The sequence below is a fragment of the Onychostoma macrolepis genome, chromosome 24, assembly GCF_012432095.1.
Source record: "Onychostoma macrolepis isolate SWU-2019 chromosome 24, ASM1243209v1, whole genome shotgun sequence".
NCBI classification, from domain to species: Eukaryota; Metazoa; Chordata; class Actinopteri; order Cypriniformes; family Cyprinidae; genus Onychostoma; species Onychostoma macrolepis.
In genome coordinates, this window is record NC_081178.1 from 17,059,388 (window position 1) to 17,078,235 (window position 18,848).

General features: G+C 36.7%; 1 long non-coding RNA gene across 1 annotated transcript in view; it reads left to right on the top strand.

Moving 5' to 3' along the window:
- Positions 1–18,848, top strand: part of LOC131532805 (uncharacterized) — a 44,045-nt gene that overhangs the window by 8,593 nt on the left and 16,604 nt on the right. The window contains exons 2-3 of the long non-coding RNA XR_009268965.1: positions 12,831–13,043; positions 18,534–18,595. This is a non-coding gene — a long non-coding RNA (uncharacterized LOC131532805). The remainder of the gene's footprint in view (positions 1–12,830; positions 13,044–18,533; positions 18,596–18,848) is intronic.

Sequence of the window (18,848 nt, forward strand, 5' to 3'; positions counted from 1 at the left end):
CGAATGAGAAATCAAACACACTGCCTGTGCCGTAGATCTAACAATGATTATTAGAAGACGTGAATGAAGTGCTGCTCATCAGAGAGAGACGCTGCATCGGCTCCGAAGAACAGAACGAGTGAGCAAATGCCTCACTGGCTTATTTATACCCGAATATCTGGGGTGTGGTCAGTTATGCAAATTTAACTCAATGATGGTATCTTGGCTCTCAAGTCCGACCCCTAGTGTTGGAACTGACCGATTTTTTGCTGCCTATGTGAACAGTATGAATGCTGTAAATTCATAATATAGCCACAGAAATAAATAAGTATTGCTTACATTTGTGGTGTGAAACAGGCCTTTATACTTTTTTTCAGGAGTTTAAGAGTTTAAAGGCCTGTTCACACCAAGGACGATAACTATAAAGATAACAATGAAGATATAGTTCTAAAAATTGTTCTCAATATTAAGGAATAGCAGATATAACAGTAAAGGCACAGAGAAAATATATCGTTGGAATCACTTTCAGAACATTTTTTTCTAGCTGATGAACGATAAAAACATTAACACACAATCAAAATCAATCCTGCTATTGTGAGCTCGAGAATTTAAAGCGGCAGATGAGTGTGCACTTAGAATAAACAGACAATATATTTATAGTTATCATTCTTGGTGTGAATGGGCCTTAAGACAAATGCCACGTTTTAAAATGCTCTCTGAATGTGGACTGAATTGTGGATGCTTTCTTTCTCTTTAAATTTGATTTTTAAAATGTGACATAACATTTCCACAGGCAGACACCTACCCTTTCCCACACCCTTTGACACACACACACACACACACACACAAAAAATCATGTTCAAACTCTTCTCCTAATCTCTTCTCCATTCACTCACCTTTGTGTTAAGAATTTAGCCTAAGGTAAATTCTCATTGGCCGGTCAGTTCCCACAGTAGGGGCGTGTCATAGTGATGTAATTTGCAATGATAATGAAAGTTAAAATAGATAAGCCTCTGATGACAAAAAAAAAAAAAACAGTCATTGTGGACAAAATGGGACTTTGAACTGCAACATCATCATTAAATACTTGAGAAAAGGACGAAGTACGGTTTAACTGTCTTTTCTCTATGCTACCACTTTCTCCCGCTCCAGGTTACTTTAAGGAGATCAACTCCATACTTTCTCATTTTATCTGGAATGATAAATGCCCCAGAATCAAACTTACCACAATACAACATCCTATACACGCAGGAGGACTGGTTGTACCAAATTTTGAATTGTATTATTGGTCATTCCAACTTAAGGCTCTTTATAATTGGGTTGATCCTCAAGCGAAAGTTTCATGGAGAGCGATTGAAGCTGACAAGGTTAAACCAAATAGACTCCAAGATATTTTATTTACTGGCACAGGAAAAAGGTTGTGGCTAATTTTATTAAAATCTGGAAAATGGTTGAACGTCTGATAAGAGGACCCTTCAAATTTTGTAACAGTACACCTTTATGGCACAATTTTAATTTTGTATGCGGAAATCGTCCATTTGTCCAACCCTCTTGGTCTTCTTTAGGCGTAAACACGTGCGGTGATATATATGATAACCAGGGCATCTGTTCATTTCAGACATTAAGAACTAAATTTTGTTTATCAGCATCCACATATTTTGTCTTTCTTCAATTACGTTCTGCTCTCAAAGTGTATGGAGTTCCTTGGGCATCTCCCATTTCCTCTCATCCTATGCGGGATTGGATTGCACTGGTCTTCTGGTCGGCCATCTGTTTCCTTAATATATAATAAAATTATTGATTGCATTACAAAACCTCTTTCTATTAAATCTATTTGGAATAGGGAATTATCTGACCTTAATTTATCTGTCGACTGGGAGAGAGTGTGGTCTAACCTCAGCTTAACATCTAAAAACTTGACTCATCGTCTTATTCACTTCAAAGTCATTCATAGAGCATACATAACTCCTTACAAAAGATTTAAAAAGAAACTACAACCAAATTTTAACTGCCACATATGTAATACTGCATCATCAGGTACTTTTCTTCATATGTTTTATCGTCATTAATCTATGGACACACGTAAACCTGGTTTTATCCTCCTTGCTACAAATTGATTGCTTTGCTAACCCAAGTTTGTGTCTTCTTAATGATGATTCTGGTCTCTGTATAAGCTTAATACCTAAAAAGAAAAAAAAAAAAGAAAAGGAAGAAAGAAAGAAAGAAAGGAAGATGCATAGATTTATTGGTTAGATACTTAATAGTTTGAATTCATTGGCAATAAAAAGCCTGTTCTATTCAGGTAGATCTTCAGCACACACTGTCACACTGCTTACATCTTTAAGAGTTCTGTATTACTCAGATTGAAAGTGTGAGCAGCTGCAGAAGTTGAAAAGAGATGGATTGAAAAAGGCATAGAGAGATGATGGGCTGGTCTCACTGGCCCATTTTCCAGCTTCTGTTAATTTATGAGTCATTGCTACTACAAACAGTGTGTTTGTTTCACTGCCAACACACTGCATGCTAGGACAACAGACACTGACAGACAAAGAACTACACACTAATGCACACACGCAATATTAAACTAAAGAGTTATTCAAATCCAAACTGTATGACTGACCTACATAGACGGCGGACTAAAAGGAGGGGCTGTTTAACAGGATATCTGAACATTTATCCATTTGGAAAGATGAGATATTAAACAAGTGGGCGTTATTTTAAAGAATACCGTTTGACGGTTATGTAACACATGGAACAGTAGCAGAGGCTTTGTGTACTTTTCTCACGGCTAATAAACTATTAAATTGTTGTGTTTGCTATTACTATTACTACTGCTCATGTATTTCAACAAGCCCTAACACTAAGCATTAAACACAATTTGTACATAAGTAAATAAGTGAGTTTTTTTTTTTTTTTTTTCAGTTTGTGGTATTAAAAGTTTGAAAACCGCAGATTTAAGCTCTTGGAATGAAAATCTGTGCAAGCTCTATTATTGATTAATGCATGATTGAATGTAACCCATGTTAACCAATCTGCTAATTGGTGTCAAGGTACTGACCTAACACTGATCAGGTAGTTATCCACAGTTAGACTAATAATTACTATTATTAATTTTCCTAACTTATGAACATCAGGGGAAATTAAACCAACAGCCCTAGGCAGCATGTAGCTCATTGTGTTAATTAAGTGGACCAATTTAATTTGTTTGTTTGGGTGTGAAGGAGAAATCTTTCACACTGGAGCAGATGCACACTCGTAGGGGGCAGGACTTGCCTGGTCACCACAATGAACCAGACAACAGTATGAATTCCTTTTTAATAGTGCTGTCTCAGGGTGTTTAGTGTATAGGAATATGTCTTGACATGACATATCTTTTGAAGGTGGCAAAAAAGATCACGCAACAGTACAATAAAACATTTGTTCAATAGTTGTTTATTGCTGTTATCTGATAGTGGGTGTTTGAGAAAGTTGACTCAGAAATTTGACCTGGAGCATGAATGACAGTTACAAAGAAATGTGAATAAGGAAACGTCTGATTTCTTTCTTCTATTATGATGGCCTTAGGGATATGTCTGAAAAGAAGTGGAGTTCAGAGGACCATTGCAGTCATATTTTAATGTATCATAAAAACAAACTCATTGGTCATCACAGACTGAATGGTTGAGAGCAGTTCTTGACACTAATTTTTAGTATTGTTAATTTTAAGTGAAAGTAGTTGCTTTTATTAATGGTTGGTAACATTTAATTTAAGTTAGGTTTATATTTTTAATTTAGTTATTTTTGTCATTTTATAATATAGTAATAGTTTTTTTAAATATTATATTTAGTTTTAATTTAGCTTTAATTTATTTTAGTTTTAGTTATTTTGTACTTTTTTAGGCAACATGTCAAGGTATTGTTTTTAAGTTTTTTTTTTTTTTTTTCTAATTTGCAATTTATATTTTATTTTAATCCAGTCTTATTTCAAATAGCAAATTGATATATTGATATATATTAATAATATATAATTTGCTGGTTTGAACTTTTTTGTCTATTTTTCCTAAAATAAAATACAATAAACAACTGCTGTGAATTAATTGCTATGAATTTTACTTGTAATATATTTAAATAATTTCTGAATGTTACATTAAAGCCAGCTGTGATGGTATAAAGATGCTGATGTGGCATATGTGTTTGTGGCAGGTTACATTAGACTAATATTTTGTTGTTTGTCTCTCAATTTGGAAATATGGGCTGGTACTATGAAGTCCACAGATCGTTCCATCCAAGCACCAGCATTATTTGGTGAAAAAAGAGACATTGCAGATTGATTATTACATAACCTGAAGTCTTTACATGTGTCTTTCTGTCACCCTTTGAGAAGCTATAGGTCTTTACATATTGTTTCACTTCATGAATACTCTCACAGGGTTTAAAACTGAAGGTTAAATAATAAATCTTAACATCCTTAACAGAGGACGCAAAGCCTGACTAGATCAATCAAGTCTGACATCGGACACTGATGTGGTAATTCCCAAAGTGACATTTATGTATCTCCAAAGCTCCAGTTTTTCTTAAATACAAGTTCAATACCTGCACTTTACTAAAACTTCAATGTGAATATGCTCTAATCTCTCAAGGCCATATTGAGTTCAGTGCTTTCTATCTTCCTGAGGCCCAACATCTGAAGAGGAGATACACATTCTGATGTGCCCCATCTGAGGGCTTCTTTCAGCGCTTCCCTCTCCTCTCTGTTCCACAGAGGGATTTATTACCCCTTTCATTAGTCCCACTGAGGAGAATGGCCACCATATGGAAGGACTGACAGTCTCTGCCAAATCATAGTGTTGTCTTTCTCCTTCTGTCTGTGTCTTAGTTTCTCGATCTCTTTGTCTCTTTTTAGAAGAGCTGTCTGTCTTATCTCCACTCCACCGAGGGAGGAATCTGGCTAATTCTTTTCACATAAAGTCTCTCTCTCGCTCTCTCTCTCTCTCCTTGAATATGTCAGAGAAACCTGCTGGTGTTGAGTTCATGGAGAGCAGACGGAATCCTTACATCTGTGCACCCAATGTAAACAGATCGAGTATTCGGCCTGTGTTGCCTATAGAATATGAATGGCGGCAATACATCGACTGGATGTTATATAATACCGGGTCACCATAAAGCTGCAGATAATCCGATGATTTATTAATTAGTGTTGATGTGAAAAATTCAATGAAATTTAAGCTGTTCCATATGTTGGTAAATGCAAGCGGTATTTTGTTTTGACTACCGGATGACCTATGGACCTCACAACAACAGTGAGAAAAGCCTAAAGCTTTCCTATATGACAAAGATAACAAAACAACTTAAGAGACAAAACTCTGTGACACTTTTCTGTAACTAACATGTTTGACTACCTCTGTCTCATTTAGCCGATTGTTAGCAGCCACCTTTTTAAGACAAAAAGCTGTAAAAATGTATTTTATGCCATAGAACAAAATGTAAAAACATATTTCAGGCCAGAAGTGCAAAAGTGCTAACTAATTTCCATCTCATTCCTGCAGCAATCTATTGTTCAAAGCAATAAATAAATATTTCATTCATTTTCTTGATCTTTCCAAAGCCCATTTTTCAAACTCAGTGACAGGAAGTAACAGGTGGGAGGTCAGAAGTCACTCTGCAGGGGCTCGCCAGGGTCAGAAGAGAAAAAGACTGATGGGACATAAACATTTGGAGCTTCTCAGCATGACAGTGTGTGAGAGAGATTATGCACAAGGACGAAAGTGTGAGGAACAATAAAGAAATCGAGCCGTGTGCTTTTGTGTGATGGGTAAGAGTGAGCAGGAGGTGAGTGGGAGGACACAAAAAAAAGAGACGGACTGGGAACTGTATGGCTTTCATATCTGAATTTTTGTCTTGTTAAGGCTTGTCAACATCAATTGTTCTATTCATTTGCACAAAATACAGATGGAGCCTTGACAACTCAGTTTAGCAAATAACTTCATGTCAGCTGCTCCGAGGAGAGCAAAGTCAGTTCCATTGAAGTCATTGTCAGTATATAATTCTCAGTTCTTCAGGCCAAATACTGTGATGCATTGAGTCAGTGCATTCCGCAATAATGGCTCTACAAATCGAATTAACTGCTGATCCATGAAACAACATGTCCACAGACACTGTAAAAGCAATTATCTTTACAGAGGAGCCTTTTTATCATGTGTTTTTAATTGCCCTATTCGGTTGGGTATTTTTCCACTAAATGTAACACTAAATATGAAATTTCATTGTTCCACGTGCAGTTCTCACTAATAAAGACTAAAAATAAATAATGATGGAAAGGAATCATTAAGAAAAATGTGCATATTACACTAATGTGCTATAGTATTACCACATTGTTACCCTGGTGCTTAAGGGTATGGTAATGTAAATAGCACTTTGTGCATTACTGTAACAGTACTGAAACAGTTGAGGAAAACATCTTGTTCTTTTGTTTGCCAGATTATTGTTGTCTGTTAAATATTTGATTAGCTCTCTGTTAAATATTTGAGAGCAGTTAGGGATAAAGCATTTTTCAGTTGATGCTGAATCACTATATGTGCCAGTCCCTGATTAACTGTCCCACTGCTGTGATCTCAGCTGTAACTGTTAAGGTCTGAGAGACCAGATAATGCAGGCTGAAAACATTGGCACATAGTCTTGGTGAATGTCAACATGATTGTAATGAACTACATTGCTGTTTTAGACATGCTTTGCTCTGGAATATGATTAGTGGAAATAAATACTGGCCTTGAAATAAATACTACCGTTTAAAAGTTTGGGGGCGATTTTTTATTATTTTTAAAACAAGTCTCTTATGCTCACCAAGGCTGCATTTGGTGCTATATAGCACTAAAAGTGGTTCTTTGGTGCTTCAGTGGTTCTTCAGCGGCCCTTCACCAGTTCTTTGGCATGACTGAGGGGCTATATAGCACCGCTACCATATACAGAACCTGTTAAGCACCTGTATGGTTCTTCAGCGGTTCTTCAGTGGTTCTTTGGGGTGATTAAGGTACTATATAGCACCACTGCCGTAAAAAGAACCTGTTAAGCCCCTTTAAAGGTTCTTTACGAGCCAAAGAACCACTGTTGGTACTGTTTAGCACCATTTTTGATGAAGAAATACAATGCAATATGGCACCTCTTATGGTTCTACAATAGCACCATTTGACAAAAGTGCTGTATAGCACCTTTAAAGATATGGTGCTATATAGCACCAAAAGTGGTTCCCCTATGATTACGAGCACAATAGACTTTAGTCAGTGTGGATGTCATATTGAATTTCATGTGGATGAAAATGTGGCTATGAGAGATAGATTTACAGTCAATAATAAGGTCCTAGATCACTTAGATAATTTTCAATCCCGTCAAAAATGAAATATGTCACTACTCTAAGATCAATGCATAAGATCAAGAACATGTATCAAGGCAGTAAATTGGTTCAGTTTTGTTAACTTACTTTAAAGAAGACTTTAGGGGACGGATATACTAACAGCTTGTACTAGTGCAGAAGCTCTTTTGGCGTTAAAAGCTGTCAGTATTTACTAAGTGAAAAAAAAAAGCCTTGAAAAGGCATGGACATATTTTTGCAGTTGACCTTATTGCATACGCATTTGCAGGAGTTTCTCTTTCAGATGCAAAATTAATGGGAGGAGAGTATTTAAATAAATGATGCAACATGATTTACTAAGGTTTGTGATAGTATGTTTACTGGTGTTTGTGCTTAAAAAAAGCATATCTTAACCAATTTTACCAGTTTGCACTGCTCTCAGTACGCTAGATTGTTGGTCATTAATTTGCGCATTGTCAGTAGATCACCCACAGGACCTTCCTATGAAATTGCGATCTCATGGTAATTTGTCTTGTTTAGTAAATCTGGCTCTAAAAGTGTTGAACAGCTTAATTCTTTTACTTTCCTTTATGTTCCTTTGCTTCATTTTTTACAAGGTAGCTTTCATCAAATGAACATTTCTCAGCAACTGACTCCTGTTTAACTGCACTTGACAGACAGACACTTTTATCCAAAGCACTTAGATTGCATTCTTCGTATAGATCATATCAGGTCATACATTTCCCTGTGAATCAAACCTATGATCTTGGAACTGATGGCGCCATATACTCTTTGAGCTACAGAAATGTTTGAAATATCGCCGTATCTTAAGTACTTTAAGAGCTTACTGACAAGATGACTACCATAATTTAGTCATATGCGATATTTATTCTTGAACTCCATACCATGATTGAGAAACGTACAATCTTAAGACCAGCTAAAACTGTAACAGTAGGCTTAGTCTGTATGTATTCCTTGAAAAGAGAGAGATATGTTAGTGCAGGCCTGTGGTCTACACTCCCTCATGCCCTCAAAAGGAGGCAAAGAGGTGATGGCGCTTAAAGGAAGACAGGCGAGACCAACCTGGTGGTCTGGCAGTCATCACAAGCAAAGAGGTGTTTTGTCTCAAGTTCCCCCACAACCGGCCTCTTCAGCTTCTCTGGTGTGTCTCCCAACTTTAAACAAACAGAGGCACCTCAAGTAAATATTTAGTGCTCTTGTGGGAGCGTTCAAAGGCTCCAGGAGAAATGAATGAAGTATTTTCTCTGCACTCACCTCTAAACAGGACAGTTAGACAAAAGCTCAGCGACGAGAAGTGCTGGATGAATGACTGGAGGGAATATGTGCACAAACAAGAGAAATCCAGATGCTTGAAATTCTTTGATCATTTATCGAGTTGTATTAACATTATATTTGATCACGATGAACTATAGAAGTAACCTTTTGATAAGCAGACTTTTTTGCGATCACGTTTTCTCTCTGTTTGGCTTGATCAAAACTTCCTGACAACTCTCAGTGACCCTGCTGACCGCTCTGTTTCTGACGCACCCAGTTCTCCCTGTGAGACCGTGAAGAAATGAGAAGGAGGAAGTAATGAGTTTGTTTAATTCTGAAAGAGAAAATGAAGCAAAGTGAGGCCAGTTTCACATTATTCCAGGTATCTGATCATCTGACAGAAATCAAATGTGTTTGCACAGGAAGACTTTGGTCTGATGTAATATTGCACGGTGCTTTCAAACTAGGTTCTGAGGTCAGGACAAACTTAAAATAGAGCACTGAGACCCAGCCCATTCCAAAACTACAGTGAAGCATAGCATCTGTGGTCTCGTAGTGTCATCTTCTCTGAATTCTGTGTCCTCTTAACTGCTCTGAAAATGAGATGTATCATGATGTTTTTAAGGCAGTAGACGTCACGCGTCTCTTTTCCGCCATCATATTCTGTCTATATATGCTGATGTTGTCTTTTCTATCGCATGTTAAAGTTATTTTTGTATATTCGTGTTGTATCTGTTACAACAAATACTATGGGCTCTACTGTTTGTACAGTGATGGCTATACCATAGTACTTTGGTATATACTATGGGTTCTGTATGATTACTAAAGTCATATACCTTGGCCTTTACATGGTGTACTGAGGTAATTCAAAGAAAATCAGAGATTTTGTTTTCCTCCCTATCAGCTGATGAATAAACATAAAAATAAAAATAAACCGAGAGCCGAGAGGATTTTCCTGACCCCATCAAATACTTTTGTTTTCACTGGAACACTGTGGTCAATAGGAAACATTACTGACATAAGCACACCCACATTCCTGATGACACCATTCTACTGAATTTGTAGAATTCAGTTTTCTTTACTTTTTTCCTGGCAAAAGTGGGATCATCATTTATTTCCTTTGGCTCAGTCTGTACAGCTATGGCTTAGTACAAGTAGATTTAGCATACATTATCATATCATTGTAACTCACTCTTCTGCTAACATCCACAATAGATCCTGCTATGATTTGCAGAAGATTAAATTAGGAAAGCCAGAGACTTTAATCAAGAAGCTGATCATTTATGTCGCAGGACTTGTGTCCTCAGCACATCCTGACAGGAAGCAGCGGTGTGAGAAATTACCTGGCACATTATCTACTGCTCCCGCTGAAACACTGATCAACTCAACTGCCAATGTCTGCAAAGTATCACACTGGCTCGTCACCTCACTAGCGTGTGCTCCAAAGGATGGAAGGGAGTTTTCAAACACTGTGCCACCAGTGGCAAAATTATTCAAAAAAATGGATAGATTGTAATTAGTTTTGTGTTACCATTAGGTAGATGTCATGACTCAAGACTGGTAACAAATCAAGATGCATGTTCTCACCATCTTTCACCATCCGAGTTTGTCTTTTTTTCCATTCTGCTAAATGCTAGCCCAGTTAAATGCTACATGGTCAAAAGTATGTGGGCATCCCTGTGCAATTAACAGCTTTGCCTCGGCCTCTTAATTGCAGATGAGACCAATTTAACTGCTAGACCATACAATGAAATTCCTGAGGAGTACGGTTTAAAATTATGGTCCCAGGGGACTTCAAGGGATGCCTGGGGGTCCACAAAACATTTCAGAGAAATTTGAGAAAACTAAAGGCATTTTAAGGCTGTCAAAGTTAGTGTGTTAGCTTAAGATATTAATAAAATAATTTCATACATTTATATATTTTTAATTCTTTTTTATTCCACATTTCAAAAATTGGTCAAATGTTTAGATTAATTGCTATTTTTTTTAACTGTCTTTATATTTTCTCTTACAGTGCATGAGAAACTCCTTATTAATATTGCTTTGAAATAGTTCATCAAGGTATGGTACTTGAATGTTCAGTGGTCACATACTTTTGCTATATAGTGTACATAATGAAAACCCATTAGAAGTCTCTTTTACATCAGACATAAATGTCATGGAGCATTGTAATGAACGGAAGAATTAATTAGTGGATAGATGGGGACATAGCCTGTGGATCCTGAATCGCCTCTCAGAGATTCTTACTTAGACAACAGGGTCATTCTGTGATATTATTCCTCCAGGCTACATTATAAGCCACTGTGTCATAACATCCACATTACATTCATTATAGAAAGGAAGTGGACGTGTTTGTCAAATCCATTTCTGAATGCTGTCCTTCATGTTCTCCTGGCAGCTCTTGCTATTAGTGTCGGGCTGATTTCCTGTGTCATCATTGCAAACAATTAGATCTGCAGCTACAGATTACATGCAAGTTTCTTCTAGATTTTCAAGGGTTAAAGAAAGTACTGTACACTTTACTCATACAACTGTAGTCTTTACATACTGTAACCACACAACAATGCTTGTAAAACCACTCAGAACAGCTACTACCACATACCCTTTCCTCTACCAGTAATCATTATACATCACTTTGATTTCTTTCTGCCTGTCTAATTTCTGTATTGCTGCATTTCTATTTGTCTGTATGTTGTCTATCTATCTATCTATCTATCTATCTATCTATCTATCTATCTATCTATCTATCTATCTATCTATCTATCTATCTATCTATCTATCTATCTATCTATCTATCTATCTATCGATCTATTGGTCTGTCTGTACATCTGTCTGTCCCTCCAACCATTTGTCCATTCGTCCATCTACCTGTCATCATATACATATTAAGGATGGTATGTGTAGGAATTATTTAAAATGCGGATACAGCAGTTGCTATATAATCTATAGTGATGATCAGATAACGAAACTCTATAATCAGATACGGATGCAGAATTCACACTCTGCTTGTGTTGCAAAAAGAAAAGAAAAAAACTCCTACCCAAAACATTTCAGTACTACTCTAAGCAGCTTAGCTTTATTCAGGCAATGCACCTGTTGTGTGACATGCCTGTCCAAGTTTAACACCACTAATTTATAGGCTGCAGCTGCATATATGACTCCCTTTAAACAAGCAGTCTTTGCAGTTGTAGTCCCGGTAGTCGCATACAGCTGAGAGCAGCACGCCTGGAAGTAGGACAACACATTTTCTGTTGAGTTAGTATAACAAAATACTTTTCTCAGTGATTAGTGTTACACTGCACAGGCCTAATTTACAGATTTCCACTTTAATTATGTTGGTTTAGACAATTGTTTTGTCTATCATAGCATGTGACTAAGCAGTAATATGTACTGGAGTGTGTCATCTTCCTAAGCATCTTCTCAAGCTCTTTGTTGAGTGAATGAAGCCGAGCGAATAAAGCTGAATAAAATAGCGGCGTGTGTTGACCTGTTTCAAAATTCCAAGGTGAGGATGACAGTCTGACTCACTGATCATTTAATTGAAGTTTAACCCACTCTTAAAAGCTCTCATGGTAAATTACATGCTGTTTCCAGAGAATAAATTCTCCTTTCTTGTCATTAGTAATCTGGAGCTTAGTGGGTCAGTGTCTCCTTAGCCTTGTTCACATGCATTTCTTGACATCTAAAACAAGTTAAATATTTGATAATGTGTCGATAATGCACTTCGAGAGCATCAGTAAGTCCTGACAAACCTGTTCAAGCATTAGCAGTTGAATTGAGGAAATTAAGGCTTCAGGTCACACTGAGTTCTTACAGGAAAACAGATCAAAGATGAAATGAAACCTCACATTAGCACCGCCTCAGTAAATAGAGCTAGAGTGAACATGGCATAATTTAGCTGATAACTGCTGAAGAAAGGTTGAAAGGCTTGCAAGAAGGCACAGAAAGCAATGTGAGTGTCTGGAAATAACCTCCAGTGATGAATAAAACTGTGAGGAAAAAGGTTAAAACAGCTGCGAAGTAATTTTAGAAACAAAACCTTTCAATACTTCAATTTGCATTGTGAAAAGTATAGGTTTCTTCCACCTAAGTGAGAGTGATCCGTACAAAAGATGCTATTAGAGGTTCCTCCCCCTAATGCGCAGTAGAAATTCTAGAAACCCAATTAGTGGACATGCTCTGTTTTAGTATCACTTAGTCATGCCCATTCATCCCCATAAACTGATGACTTTCCTCCCTCATTTCCTCACAGACCTTCAGAACAGCTGCTAGTCAGCCTGTCGTTCTCTCAATGGAAGCCTGAAACCGGAGCCACGAGTGAATGCCAAACTTTTCAGGAAAAGACCTACATGTTCTGCCCCCTGTGAGCTGACAACTCCTTACCATCAAAGTCAACGATGCCGCTTTGCTGTGAAGAGATGAAGATCTGCTGTTGCCTGCGGACAGCTGGGTTTTGTGAAAGAGGGTAAGGAATGCTATGGTATTTGGAGTTACACTCTTAAAAATAAAGGTCCTTCAAAAGGTTCTTCAAGCGATGCCATTGAAGAACCGTTTTTGAAAACGGTTTTTGAAAAACCATTCAGTCAAAGGTTCTTTAAAGAGCCATCTCTTCCTTACCTTTTTATAATCTGAAAAACCTTCTTTCACCAGAAAGAACCTTTTGTGAAACAGAAAGGTTCTTCAGATTCTAAAGGTTCTTTATGGAACCATTGAGACAAAAAGGTTCTTCTATGGCATTGTGAAGGACCTTTATTTTTAAGAGTGTAGCATGAATTCTGCATCATGGCTATGCATTTTTTCCCCACATAAATACATTTATGTCTACATGTTTTGTACATTTAACTTGTTGCAACATCCCTAAACTTCTATTCTCAAACTGATTTTCATTCCAAATACATATTTTTAGCATTATGAATGATAAATGATAATTGTAATTTGATAGATTTGAAATGAATGCATATTTTGTGTGATTATTTATGTGCAGTTTGCTGGTACAAAAAAAAAATCATTCGTTTTTACATAAACATAACATAACAACATAAACAACCAGTTTTTAAGATTATTAGCATCTGCCGATAACCAATCCTTTTTGGCTGAGTGAATAATAAACATCTTCTGTTTTCAATAATTGTTTTGTCTTTTTTTACTAAGAATTGTAGTCTATTGTACTTGCCAAATTACCAACGCTGATTAGTTACAGCTTTTTATTGATGTTTGCCAAACAATAATTGACAAGAAGATGACGCGTTGCAGCTCATTAGAAGTAATGTGGAAAGATTAAATTTAATTGAATGAGTTATAGCATTTATTTGAATGAATTAGCGAGAGAGAGACAGAGACAGAGAGAGAGATTGTCTGTGAATTATCTGTCTGTGCAGATCTCTATACTAATAGTGAAGAGTTTAATTACCTAAAAAACAGCAATGTTACCCCTTTGTTGCTGAGAAATATAATTTAGCGATTCAGCTGCACAGCTACTTTATTAGTAAAAGTTATGGGGCAGCATTGACAACAAGTTTCTGTGCTCCTGAATGTGTCTGTGTGTGCAGTCTGATCTCCAGTCTCTTTCTATTTCTGTTCCAAACGGCATAAGGCCTGATCAGACCGAACACGTTTTTTTAGGTATGAAAACATGAGGCGTGAGCAGTGCACTGCGTTTTTTATGTTGTTAGGCAATCACCAAATCAGCTGTCCTGTCAGTTTAATCAAAGGATTATAGCGCGAGTACTCTAAAATCTTTGGTTTTTGCTGTTAAGTAAACTGTCATATTAGCAAATACCTTAAAAAATACAGCTCCGGGTAACCCATGACAGACACCAAAAGTTTTTCCTCCATCACTACAGTCTCCGGACTTTCTAAGCAACGGTAAAATTTCGTCACCACAACGGAAGGCCCACCTCTATATTCATTTGATTGGACAATGGAAAAAAACGCAAATGACGTCGGGTGATTCTTTGCTCAGATTTGCGTTTTTTTCAACTTCAGGTGCTCAGAGCGCTCCTGCAAAAACACAAGGGGCAGCAGGCGGCTAAAACGTGAGGCGCCCAGGGCACATAAACAGAGTGCAAAACTCTCACTGCCAATAGAAAACAATTTTAAAAAGGCAAAAAATGCGTTCTGCCTGATCAGGGCCTAAATTGGCCTACCAAGGGCACTTTTTGGATATTTTATATATTGTTTCAAATTTCCATATATATATATATATATATATATATATATATAAGTGCCAGATTAATAGAAACTTTCTATTCATCTTTCTATTTATCAGATCTTCTTTTGGCTTGATCATCCAGGTAAGTGCTTTCAGATGATCTTAGTGGATGTCACTTTTTGAGAGGTTGGACCATCATTTCTGTAATTCTGTGCAAGGTCTATTTGACTCAAGGGTGAATGAGCAGAGAGCCGATGAACGAGACCTTCCTCATCATTGACGGTGCTCCATTACATTTGCCTGTCTGTGATTGGACAGGACAGACTGGCGCGCATTCCTGTTGGATCACATTTCAGAAAGGGTCACTTGATGAAAGATAAGTGGATGAACAGCTTGCTGCGAATGGCTGACTCTTCTGTTCCCCCGAACGGCTACCTAACACGCATGCATGCATACGAACATACGTCACCTAGTCCCTTTGCTTGTCTTTCGCAAACCTCCTGCTACAAGGCTTCATGGGATGGGGGAAGTTAAAAAAATCTTGACTTCCTTTACAGCCTGTCCCATAAATAGTAGGGTTTATACAGCTCCGTTGCTGACCTGACAGAACTGGTCTCGGCCTGCGGAACCACAGAGAACAAAAAAGTTCATTACACTGCAGTTCCGCTCTAGATTTGTAGTCCTAAGTCAACAGATCTTGGAAACAGTTTCCAAGTACGCAAATGGATCGCAGAGGCTTGAGCTCAGGTTTGCTGGATTTGCTATGCTGACCTTGAGAATATTTCCAACATTTATGTATTTGTAAATAACATATAATACCATCTTTTATTTTTGGCCAAGTTTACTTTGCAAACAGGATACACCTCTATCTTTCAGGAACACTTTTTGGATGCTCTGATCATGTAAGTTGGAGTGTTTGTGAAATGTGCATTCAACAACAAGAGTGTCAGAGTATCGAGTTACATATTATTTCATAATATGTTACATGACTTTGTTAACACCCAGTGTCTGAGTGACTCATCATTTCTGCTGTTTCAGCCCATAGGTTCAAATGATATCTCTTTATTATTTCAATTGTTCCTTCTAGACGTCAATGGACAGCATGTAGGTGTTTGCTTAAGTGTCCTGCTGCTCTGCTGAGAAAAAGCCTCCACGTTTTCAAATGTAATACTGCTGGAGTGAAGTGAGAAAGAGTGTCTATCTGTCCTGTGAGTCATACACATATGAATGACACCGGCAACTTCTGTAGGTTTATTGTCAATCAGCAGCCCCCAGAGAATCAGAGCAGAGGCACGAGATATTGAATGTGTGTATGTGTGTGCGTGTGAATATGTCAGGTTAGCCCTTTTTTAAAACAGCCTCTCCCCTTCATACACATTCCTGACAAAACCTCATCACCATCCCAGGAATATTGCGCAGCCAGCGTGTCTTTGCAACACTATCTCTCCATCAGTAGCGATGCATTCACACCCTTCAGCCCCTCTCACGCTCATATCGTTGAGGCACATGACTTATGAAATTGCATTTTACACACGTCAAAGGATAACAAATTTGTAAACAGCTGTATAATTTAGAGTTTGCAAACTCTGGTGTATAAGTAAATGTGCTACAGTATTATTTCTGTGAGAAAAAGACAAATGTGAAGTGCAGTATGTCCTCATGGCATCATATAGATTGACCTGTCTAAGAATAGGACACATTTTGTAAATATATGGGCCTAAATGTTCATACATTGCATATATTGAAAGTTATGATTTTTTTAAAACCTTTGATCAGTGATTCATTTTCCCCGCCTATCTTACACACACAGAGACCATGAAAGAGATGAAAAGCCTTATTGTACTTCTTTTGGTTGTAAAGTAATAAAACATAGTAAACACCATTTCCTTCTCTCTTATTCAACAGTTTTATGGTTCTGCAGTTTGTTTTATAGTTGAGTGGCGGTTCTTTTATTTGATCAGGTGAAGATTTTATCAGGCTCTTTGTGACACTATCATACAAGAATGTATATGATATATGCCACGCCATGATACATACTGTAGCAGCCTTGCATCTCTAAAACATTGAAGGAACTCCTCAAAAAAAATTTAATTTAATCAAATAAACAATTATTTCATCCTTGCATCTCTGAAATATTAAAAAAATATATAGTAAAAAATAAAATTAAAGATGATTTTGACAGCCGTTAGTCACTAGATAAATTCATGGTTTGGAAAAGAGCAGCATGAAATATCCTTCAAAATTCCTCCTTTTGTGTTGCTTGGATGAAATAAAGTCAGATATATTTACAGTATAACAACATAAGGGTCAGTAATTAATAACAGAAACTTATATATATATATATATATATATATATATACACACCTTTACTGTAAGACTGACATTAGTAAGATCAAGTGTATCTCAGTCTCCCTGTATCTTCATTGAGAAATCTGTCTCTCACTGGCTCTATAGCATACAGGGTTACAGAAGCAAGTTCTTTAACAACCTGTTAAAGCGGTTTGAAGTGCTTTCATGAAAGAACATGTTTAAGTGAGCAGTAATTTCTGAGATAAACTTTCCCTTAGTCTCCCTCTCCCTCACTGCAATTAGACATGTGAGTTGTTGATGACAGGCTGCCAGGATGTTGAAAGACGGTAGCAGCTGATTCCCAAGAGCTGAATGGCATCACCTGTGTTTAGACAAAACAGATGATGTTGGTAGACATTTAGTATACTGCACAATAGGTGAAGAATGATGCTTTGAGGTTTATTTTTATTTTTTATGTTTTATTTTTTTTTCATTGACTCATTCTAACAATATCTTATTTTGTTTCCTATGAAGATGTGGTTAAATTAGACAATTGTAATTTGTGCTTTAGCTCCTCATTTTTGAGTAAATGGATTGCAATAGATCTTAACACAGGACCAGACACGAAATCATAAGACAGTTCTACTGCAAGGATATTTGTATGTATATTTTAGGTCCGAGTTGAGTTTCACATCCTCATAGATTGTGTTTTTTTCTTACTGTCCTGCTGATGTGGATATGACTCAATCACTCCCTTTCTCCTTGAGAACACTGAAATCTGTGGTTTCAAAATGCACTGAAAAAAATGATACAAAATTCTTTCAAGGTAAGTTACATTTAGCATTTAGATGTTGAAAGTTTGTCAACTAAATTTGTTTATTTAAATGTAGCTAAAATAAATTGATTGCAACCACTTACCTTAAAAAAATTTAGTAAATTCAATTAATATTTTTTTTCAGTGTGTGTAGCATTGCAAATGTCAACAAAATGCAAATTTTGTTTTCTCTCATTAAAATATTGCTACCAAAGAATCTAGGGTCATTAAGCTGAAATTGGAGCGTAAACTACAGTATAATGAAAGCATGACCAATGATTTGAAACTGTGTTTACTGAAAGCCAATTATTAGACATCAATTTTACTCATATATTACATTTTAAGAGCCTTTATTTAGAGGATATTCAGTTCCAAAGCATTATTAATTTTAACGGAAAGCCCATCTTTGAAATAAGATGGAATGTGGGTTTTTGCATAACAGTTTTAGCCTCAAGCATTAAGATGTTTGAGATACTCTCTCATCTGTTATAATTCATTTAAAGTCTCAAAGGTGAACACACTCCACCCATATTCTGTACCGAAGAAATAACTGCTTTGCATGTTGGTTTAGCAGCTGATAAACCTTTCCCAAGGAGTGTTCCATTCCTGGAAGACTCACAAGCCTGATGTCTAACGTCGCAGAAACACTACAATGTGATTTCAAAACATGTTCTTGTACTTATCTTTGATTTTTGTCACAGGTGAGATTTAATCTGAACTTTCCCATGATCCTGGTTATGGATGTGGAAATCTCAGAACATCAGTAAGTCACCGTGAAGATGTTATGTAAACATATGTAGTGTTCATCCGTTTGTTATAGATCCATGAAGTCTTGCCATGGTTTCAGTGTTTCAGAATTGATTCTACTAAATATAATCATCATATAAGCATACTTATATTTATATATATAAATATACGTATACTTTATATATACTTATACTTATATATATATATATACTTATACTTTATTTAAATAAATTTGGATTTATCTGGTTAATCATATTATCAGTTGCTTA